We start from the raw sequence: 8257 nt of genomic DNA on the forward strand, positions 1-8257 counted from the left end.
TGAGGCCAGGGCACTTTTAATTTATCTGGGATGTGCGGGTTCATCTTTTAAAAGGGGAAAAAAAACAATTAAAAAAAATTATTTATTTTTTCTTCCCCCCACCAGGGGCACCGACGAGGGGAGACCGGGGGCCGCCTCCCCGCCGCCGGCGGCCGGGCACATCGCAAACTCACATCGGTGGATTTTTTTATTTACTTTTTTTACGCAGCCAGCAGGGGGCGCCACGTGCACGGACCGGCGGCCACCCTTGGCTGCTCGGGAACATTGCATTTAAATCGGTGGGGTGTTTTTGTCTTTTGTCTGTTTTTATTTTTTTTTCTCAATTGTGTTTTCCCTCGGCTGGCCTGCGGGGGGCGCCGCGGAGGGGACACAGGGGAGGGTTCATCCGGACGGACCGGGTACTTTTCATCTGCTTGGGGCGAGTGCTTTTTTGAAATTTTTTCTTTCTTTTTCTTTTTGTCTCGTTTTGTTCTTCCCTTCAACCGTCCAGCGGGGGGCGCTGCTGCCCGCAAGCCAGCGGCCCGGGCCCTCCGTCCCAGTTACTTTCGCCCGACGGTAATTTTTTCTTTTTATCCGAGAGGACACACGGAATCTGCCCCCCCCCCTGCAGTGACGTCAGGCGGCCACCGGGGGGCGCCGCTGCGGGGACCCGAGCCCCGCAGCCCGGGCCCTAGGTCACACTTATTTTTGCCCGGAGAATTTCTGTTCAAGAGGACACACGGAATCTCCCCGCAGTGGTGTCAGGCAGCCACAGGGGGGCGCCGCTGCGGGGATACGGGCCCGGGCCCTCTCTCCCGCTTACATTTGCCGGGCTTATATATTATTTATATTATTTCGACCAGCAGGGGGCGCGCTTCCAGGGACGGTATGCCCAAGTCCGCGGAGCTCGTATGAGAAGGGCATTATGCCGTAAAATCACGGAGTCCGAAAACTGGGTCTGATATTAATTTAATCCAGCGGGAAGGTTGCCCAAGTCCGCAGAGCTCAGGAGAGAAGGGCATTCGGCCGTAAAATCGCGGAGCCCAAAACCCGGGTCCGATATTAATTTAATCCAGCGGGAAGGTTGCCCAAATCCGCGGAGCTCAGGTGAGAAAGGCATTCGGCCAAAAGGTCACGGAGCCCGAATAACGGGTTGACATTAATTTAATCCAGGGGGAAGGATGACCAATCCGCGGAGCTCGTGTGAGAAGGGCATTCATCCGAAAACTCGTGGAGCCCAAAAATCGGGTTTGATTTGAATTTAATCCAGCGGGAAGGTTGCCCAAGTCCGCGGAGCTCGTGTGAGAAGGGCATTCCTCAGAAAAATCGCGGAGCCCGCAGCCTCGCTCTATACCTCCCCCCCTTGCCCATCGCAGCGCCCCCTGGTGGGCTGAATCCGGTACTGCGATTTGTGGAAGTCTTGCCGATGAGTGGAGACTGGCACCCCTCGGGCCGGGACAGGCTTCCAGGAGCCTGGGGAAAATCGGAGCATGTGACGCAAAAGTGTCGCGCGCGCCACCCGATACGCAACTCTAATAAGAACCCCTTCCCCGGATGTGCAATAGGAAGCATGTGCCGGGGCCTGGCCCCTTGATTCCCCGAACCCTGTATTCACGGTGGGCGTGGTTAGACAGAAAGCGCGGGCTTGATACGGTGTGTGCGCCACAAACCCCGGAAGTCCTGGGTCTGCCGGTCCCCTCGAGGCAATGGACGGAACCGATGGCAGTGACGAAGACTATCTCCCCGACTCGTCAGAGTTGAGCAGCTCGGATGACAGTGGAGGGGACAAGACGTCTTTTCATCGCAGGCAGGTTCTGGAAGTGTCCGGGGCTTGCTCCGCGGAGGCTGACCCATGTCTCCATCTGGCCCGCGCAGTGTCGGTCCAGGTACTTACCCGAAAAGCAGATGGTTCGATTGCATGTAACAAGAAAAAATTCTGCCTGTGGCCATTCTCAAAAATTGCGAGACATGTGCAAGCTGTCCACCACAATGAGCATGAGGTAGCAAGGGCACTCAGCTTTCCGAAGCGCTCCAGGGAAAGGACAGTGCAGCTAGACCTGATTCGCACCCGGGGAAACTTTGCCCATAATATCGGGGTTCTCCGTGAGGGCAGCGGAGTCCTCCTACCGTGCAAGCAGCCGGAAGAAGCAGCGGCTCCCCAAGATTTCATGCACTGTGTAAAATGTAAAGGACTATTCTCCAGGAAGCACCTGTGGCGCCATGTGAAGAGGTGCCCGCTCCGCAAAAGTGACAACCCCAAACCTGGAAGAACCAGGGTGCAGGGTCTCTTCACTTACGCCACACCCGTCCCGAAGGATGTTGGCACCGGCCTCTGGAAGTTGCTGAGCGAAATGAATTACTATGATGTGGTACCGGTAATCAAAGGGGACCGCTGTATTATGCAGTTCGGCCAGCACCTCTACAACCGTCTGGGGTCTGATGTCGGCAAGCATGATTACATCCGTCAGAAGCTCAGAGAGGTGGGGCGGCTTCTGCTGCAGGCGATGAAGGTCACACCGTTGCGGTGTATGGAAGATTTCATTTGCCCACCGAATTTCCTGCAAGTGGTGCATGCTGTGAGGAGCCTGGCCGGTTACGATGACCGCACCAATACATATAAAATACCCTTGTTGGCTCTGAAGGTGGGACACAGCTTGCAGAAGATTTCTGCTATGGTGGAGTGTCAGGCACTGATGGAGAGCAGTGCCCTGACAGTGGAGCGTGCCCAAAACTTTCGGAAAATTTATGAGGCGAGGTGGAGCGAGCTCATCTCCACTGCTGCCCTGAAGACACTTCGAGAGATAAAATGGAATGCACCGCTGCTTTTGCCCTTCACTGATGATGTTAAGCGCTTGAACCTGTACCTCCTTGACCGTCAGCGAGAGTACATTGATGAGTTGTCCGCCCACCCTTCCAAAAAGCAGTGGTCCATGCTGGCCAAAGTTACCCTCACGCAGCTGATTCTCTTCAACCGCAGGAGAGAAGGTGAGGTTTCCAAGATGCGGCTCTCCGCCTTCGATTTACGGCACACAGCCGATTTGTAGGGTGATGTGGCCCAGGCCCTGTCAGAGCTAGAGAAGGCACTCTGTCGTCACTTCTCTCGTATTGAGATACCTGGAAAAAGAGGCAGGAAAGTCCTCGTCCTGTTATCCCCAAGCATGCAGAAAATATCTACATGTTTGCTAGGCCAGCAGCCATGTCCCATTATAGGGGATCCGACTGCATACGTCCCTACGCCCGGGAGTGTGGGGCCAAGCACCCCGAAGCATTATCTTCCACCCGCCTACGGAAGCATGTGGCTACACTTTCCAGGGTCCTCAACCTGAGCGATACAGAGATGGATCAGCTTGCTGATTTCCTTGGACATGATATCCGTGTGCATCGGCATTATTACCGCCTCCCGGAGGGTACCCTTCAACTGGCCAAGTTGAGCAAGCTCTTTCTGGCTCTCGAGCAAGGGAGAATGACTGAATTCAGGGGTCACAGTCTGGAAGAGATCTCCATTGATCCAAACGGTAGGTATCACTTGACAGTTTGGCTCCAGGGACTGACTGTCTAAGTGGGCTGGTGTGATTGGTTTCCCTGTCCGTCTCTATCCACAGAGCTGATCCAGGTGGTGAGCGATGACTCTGGGGATGAGCCAGAAGGGCAAGATACTAAGGTTGCTGTGGGGCACATGGAAAAAGAAGCCGGCAGCGTGGTGGTGGCGGCGGATGGAGGTGCAGCTAAAGGTGGGTGTGTCCATCCCATTTGAGATGCGTCCATGACTGGTTGTGGCGTTGCGGGGTGACTGACCTTTCCTCTCCCGCACAGGTGATGGAAGCGGTGCCAATCGCAATCCGTGGACCCCAGCAGAAGTGAAAGTTGTTGAACGTCATATGATTCGGTTCATTCACTCATTCAAGGTGCCGGGCAAGAATGACTGTGATGCGTGCCTAAGGGCAGAACGACAAGCGCTGAAGGCTCGGAACTGGCTCTCGGTTAAGTTTTCATTAAGAACCGAATTATTGCTGAAATGAGAAAGAGCCTTTCCTGAATAAAATGTATCTGCTGCTGAATACATGTTTCCTCTATCTCTGGTTAACCCTGAATATAAATCAGTTATGTGGGTGTCCTCACGAGGCAGGTATTCCTGACTAGGTCCCCATGAGGTCCAGGGTCCTTCTGGTAATTGATACTGATTTATCGGTCAATTTGGTAAGGCGTAATGTGAATGCGATTCCCTCGGTGGAAGCGGACCCCCTGGTCATGCTGCTCGGGTGCAAGGAAAAAGGTGTCCCCATGAGGAAGGTTCCAGACATATGTCCCGATGAGCAGTGTTCGAAGTGGGGCGGTATACGGCGGTATGGTATACCGCCACTTCTTACCACTGAACCCGGAAGTCTTTTTTTTTTTAATTAATTGAAAGCGTGTGCAGCAGGAGGCAAGGGAAGTGGCCATCCCGCTGCACTAAGGATGCTGCTCTCATCCCTGCCCGGCACCGGACTTGTGAGGCACGTTTGACTCTCACTACAAAGCGGAGCTGCTGCAGCCGCGGCTGAGCTCCGGCGGACGTACCCGTAGTGTATAGTCACCTGTTCTGCAAAAGATTGGCGGGGACTATACACTACGGGTATGTCCGCCGGACCTCAGCCACGGCTGCAGCAGCTCCGCTATGTCTGTACTGAGCAGGGGCGCCATGGGGGGGCAGGCAGGCAAGTTAGAATTAAAACCTGCTGCGGTGCCGGTCTCTCTCCTCCTACCCTCCCCTCCCCCGTGTTAGTGCGGGGGAGCGGTTACTTCTGCGGCGCCGGCGTCTACTTAAAAAGTCGTTTACTGTAGCAGGCAGGGTGCGGTGTCCCTTCTTTACTTGCTGGCTGTCTCTTCACTGATGTATTACTGGGAGGAAGCGTGGCATTCCGGGACTACAGCCATGCCTCCTCCCTGTAATACATTAGTGTGAAGAGACAGCCGGCCAGTAGAGAATGGACACCGCACCCTGCCTGCTACAGTAAGCTACTTTTTAAGTAGAAGCCGCTCATGGGGATGCGGACGTAAGCGCTCCCCCGCGCCTCCTTCATGTTTGGGGGTGTCAAGCTGCCCCCTTGCCCCCCCTTTTTCCGACGTCTCTGGTAGTGAGTCACAGTCGGGCTCGCTGCTGGCATGTTGTGCTGCAGTCTATAGAGGGCTGGGGGTGCTGGGGTGGCCAGTTTGGGTCAGCTGTGCTGTTTGTTTATGGAGGAGGGAGGGAGGGGGGGGCAATAGTCTCTATGTAGCTCTCTCTCCCCAACTCACCATTCACGGTAGCTCTCTCTCCATGTAGTGCGCTCTTACTCTTTCTTTTACATCTCTCACCATTTCTCTCTCTCGCCATGTCTGTCTCGTTATCTGTCTCTCACCATGCCCCTCTCTCTCTCTCACTATCTCACTCGCCATGTCACTCTCTCTTGCCATATCTCTCTCTCGCCACGTCTTTCGCACCATGTCTCTATCTCCCCTCACGTGCCTCTCTCGCTCGCCATGTGTCTCTCTTGCCATGTCTGTCTCGTCATGTCTCTCTCTCTCTCACTTTCGCCACCTCATTATTGCCATGTTTCTCTCTTCTTCTTGCCACATCTCTCTCGACATGTCTCTTCCGCGCAATTTTCCTCTCTCCCTTCCCATGCCTCTCTCACTCTCTCGCCATATCTTGTCATGTCTCTTTCTCATGTTCCTTTCTCTCTCTTGCCATGTCTCTCTTCCTGTCTCCCACCCTTCATGTTTGCACATACTGTATCCAGAAACCCCCCTCTAAAATTCCTCCATTTGCCCCTGGCTCTAGGCTCTCTGCTGCTCACCACCACTGACCACAAATGGCAGCGGTCAGAGGTACCTCACCGCCGCCGCACCAAAGGTCTCCTTCTAACCGCTGCCGACTACACCTCTGCACAGCTGCCAACCACAGTCCCTTCCGCATCTCCGCTGTTCATCTCATTAGGTAATGTTCCCCTGCTTCCCTATGTCCCTCTGTCACTCTCCCTGTCGCTGCTGTCACACTCCCTGTCGCTGCTGTCCCTGCTGTCACTCTCTCTGTCGTCTCTCTCTGTCCCTGCTGTCACTCTCTCTGTCGCCACTTTCTCTGTCCCTGCTGTCACTCCCTCCCTGTCCCTGAATTGTGGATCATACAGTGTGGCATATTGTGAATTTTGGCTCATTCGGTGTGTCGTAATATGAATTTCGGCTCATTCAGTGTGCTATAATGTGAATTTCGGCTCATTCAGTGTCCTAGAAGGTGAATTTCGGCTCATTCAGTGTGCTATAATGTGAATTTTGGCTCATTCAGTGTGCTACAATGTGAATTTCGGCTCATTCATTGTGCTACAAAGTGAATTTCGGCTCATTCAGTGTGCTACAATGTGAATTTCGGCTCATTCAGTGTCCTACAAGGTGAATGTTGGCTCATTCAGTGTGCTACAATGTGAATTTCGGCTCATTCAGTGTGCTACAATGTGAATTTCGGCTCATTCATTGTGCTACAATGTGAATTTCGGCTCATTCAGTGTGCTACAATGTGAATTTCGGCTCATTCAGTGTGCTACAATGTGAATTTCGGCTCATTCATTGTGCTACAAAGTAAATTTTGGCTCATTCAGTGTGCTACAATGTGAATTTCGGCTCATTCAGTGTGCTATAGTGTGAATTTCGGCTCATTCAGTGTCCTAGAAGGTGAATTTCGGCTCATTCAGTGTGCTACAATGTGAATTTCGGCTCATTCAGTGTGCTATAATGTGAATTTTGGCTCATTCAGTGTGCTACAATGTGAATTTCGGCTCATTCATTGTGCTACAATGTGAATTTCGGCTCATTCAGTGTGCTACAATGTGAATTTTGGCTCATTCAGTGTGCTACAATGTGAATTTCGGCTCATTCAGTGTCCTACAAGGTGAATGTTGGCTCATTCAGTGTGCTACAATGTGAATTTCGGCTCATTCAGTGTGCTACAATGTGAATTTCGGCTCATTCATTGTGCTACAATGTGAATTTCGGCTCATTCAGTGTGCTACAATGTGAATTTCGGCTCATTCAGTGTGCTACAATGTGAATTTCGGCTCATTCATTGTGCTACAAAGTAAATTTTGGCTCATTCAGTGACCACACCCCCTTTTGGGTGGCCACGCCCCTTTCTGGAGCGCGCGGAGCGCATAATTACATCCTTCACTTTTGCATACCCCCACTTCAAAATTTCCACTTCGACCACTGCCGATGAGGATAGAAAAACAAGTATGTGTGTGTATGTGTGTGTGTGTGTGTGTGTGTGTGTGTGTGTGTGTGTGTGTGTGTGTGTGTGTGTGTCTGTCTGTCTGTGTGACCCCACGCCATGGGGTTTTCAGCGCTGAAAACCCTGCAACAGTTTTTTTTTTAATTGGATACCGCGGGTATCGGGAGTTTGTGCTAATCCAAAATTTAGTGCAAAGAATTATTTGACCAATTACTGCCAGCCTGAGCAGCAAGTACACAGGATTGGATCAGAAGAACATATATTCCCCTTTGGCCCCAACAATAAGGGTCCTTATATTGTAGGGCTCACCTACTAAAATGTGAGCCAGCAAGTTTTAGCAAAGCAGAATTACACTTAATCCCCCAGTGATACAACAGCTGTGCATTAGGCAAGAGCTGTAGCTACAGCCTGGGAACCATTCACTAGGTTGCATCAGGATTTTGTAGCACAAACTGGGGAACATGAATAAATGTGTGCTGGAATGCACATCTGGCTGGCTGGTCTTTCCCCTTACTCAGTGATCATTTCAGCCTGCTTGATACATATAAAGGGGATTTTTTCCTCTTTTCCTTAAACTGTAGCTGCACAATTCCCACAACAGGATATTTCAATTTGAAATCATTCATAAAAAGCCTTCCTCTTTCTTCCCTGAGGAATCTAAATTTGCTAAAGGGCAGATAAAAAGTGCAGGAAGTCTTAGAACATGCAACAAATGATCTAATGTGACAGTATTGAATCATATGGCTTCTTCAATAAAACAACATTAAATGTAAAAAATGGAAAGGCAGACAGCGCTATATAATTCTGATAATAAATTACAATCTCTGTGATTCCACCGAAAACATTAGTGAATAAAATGACTTATTTAGATAAATTCTAAATAATATATAATAGAGACAATTATGACTCTTGAGAGGAGCTGTATCAAGCCTTGGAGAGATATAAATTGAAGTAGTTGCCCAAAGCAACCAATGAGCTTCTAACTTTCAATTTAAAGACTGTGCTAGATAAATGACCGAAGATGATTGATTGATTGATTGA

This window comes from Pseudophryne corroboree, chromosome 2 (genome assembly GCF_028390025.1).
Source record: "Pseudophryne corroboree isolate aPseCor3 chromosome 2, aPseCor3.hap2, whole genome shotgun sequence".
NCBI lineage: Eukaryota > Metazoa > Chordata > Amphibia > Anura > Myobatrachidae > Pseudophryne > Pseudophryne corroboree.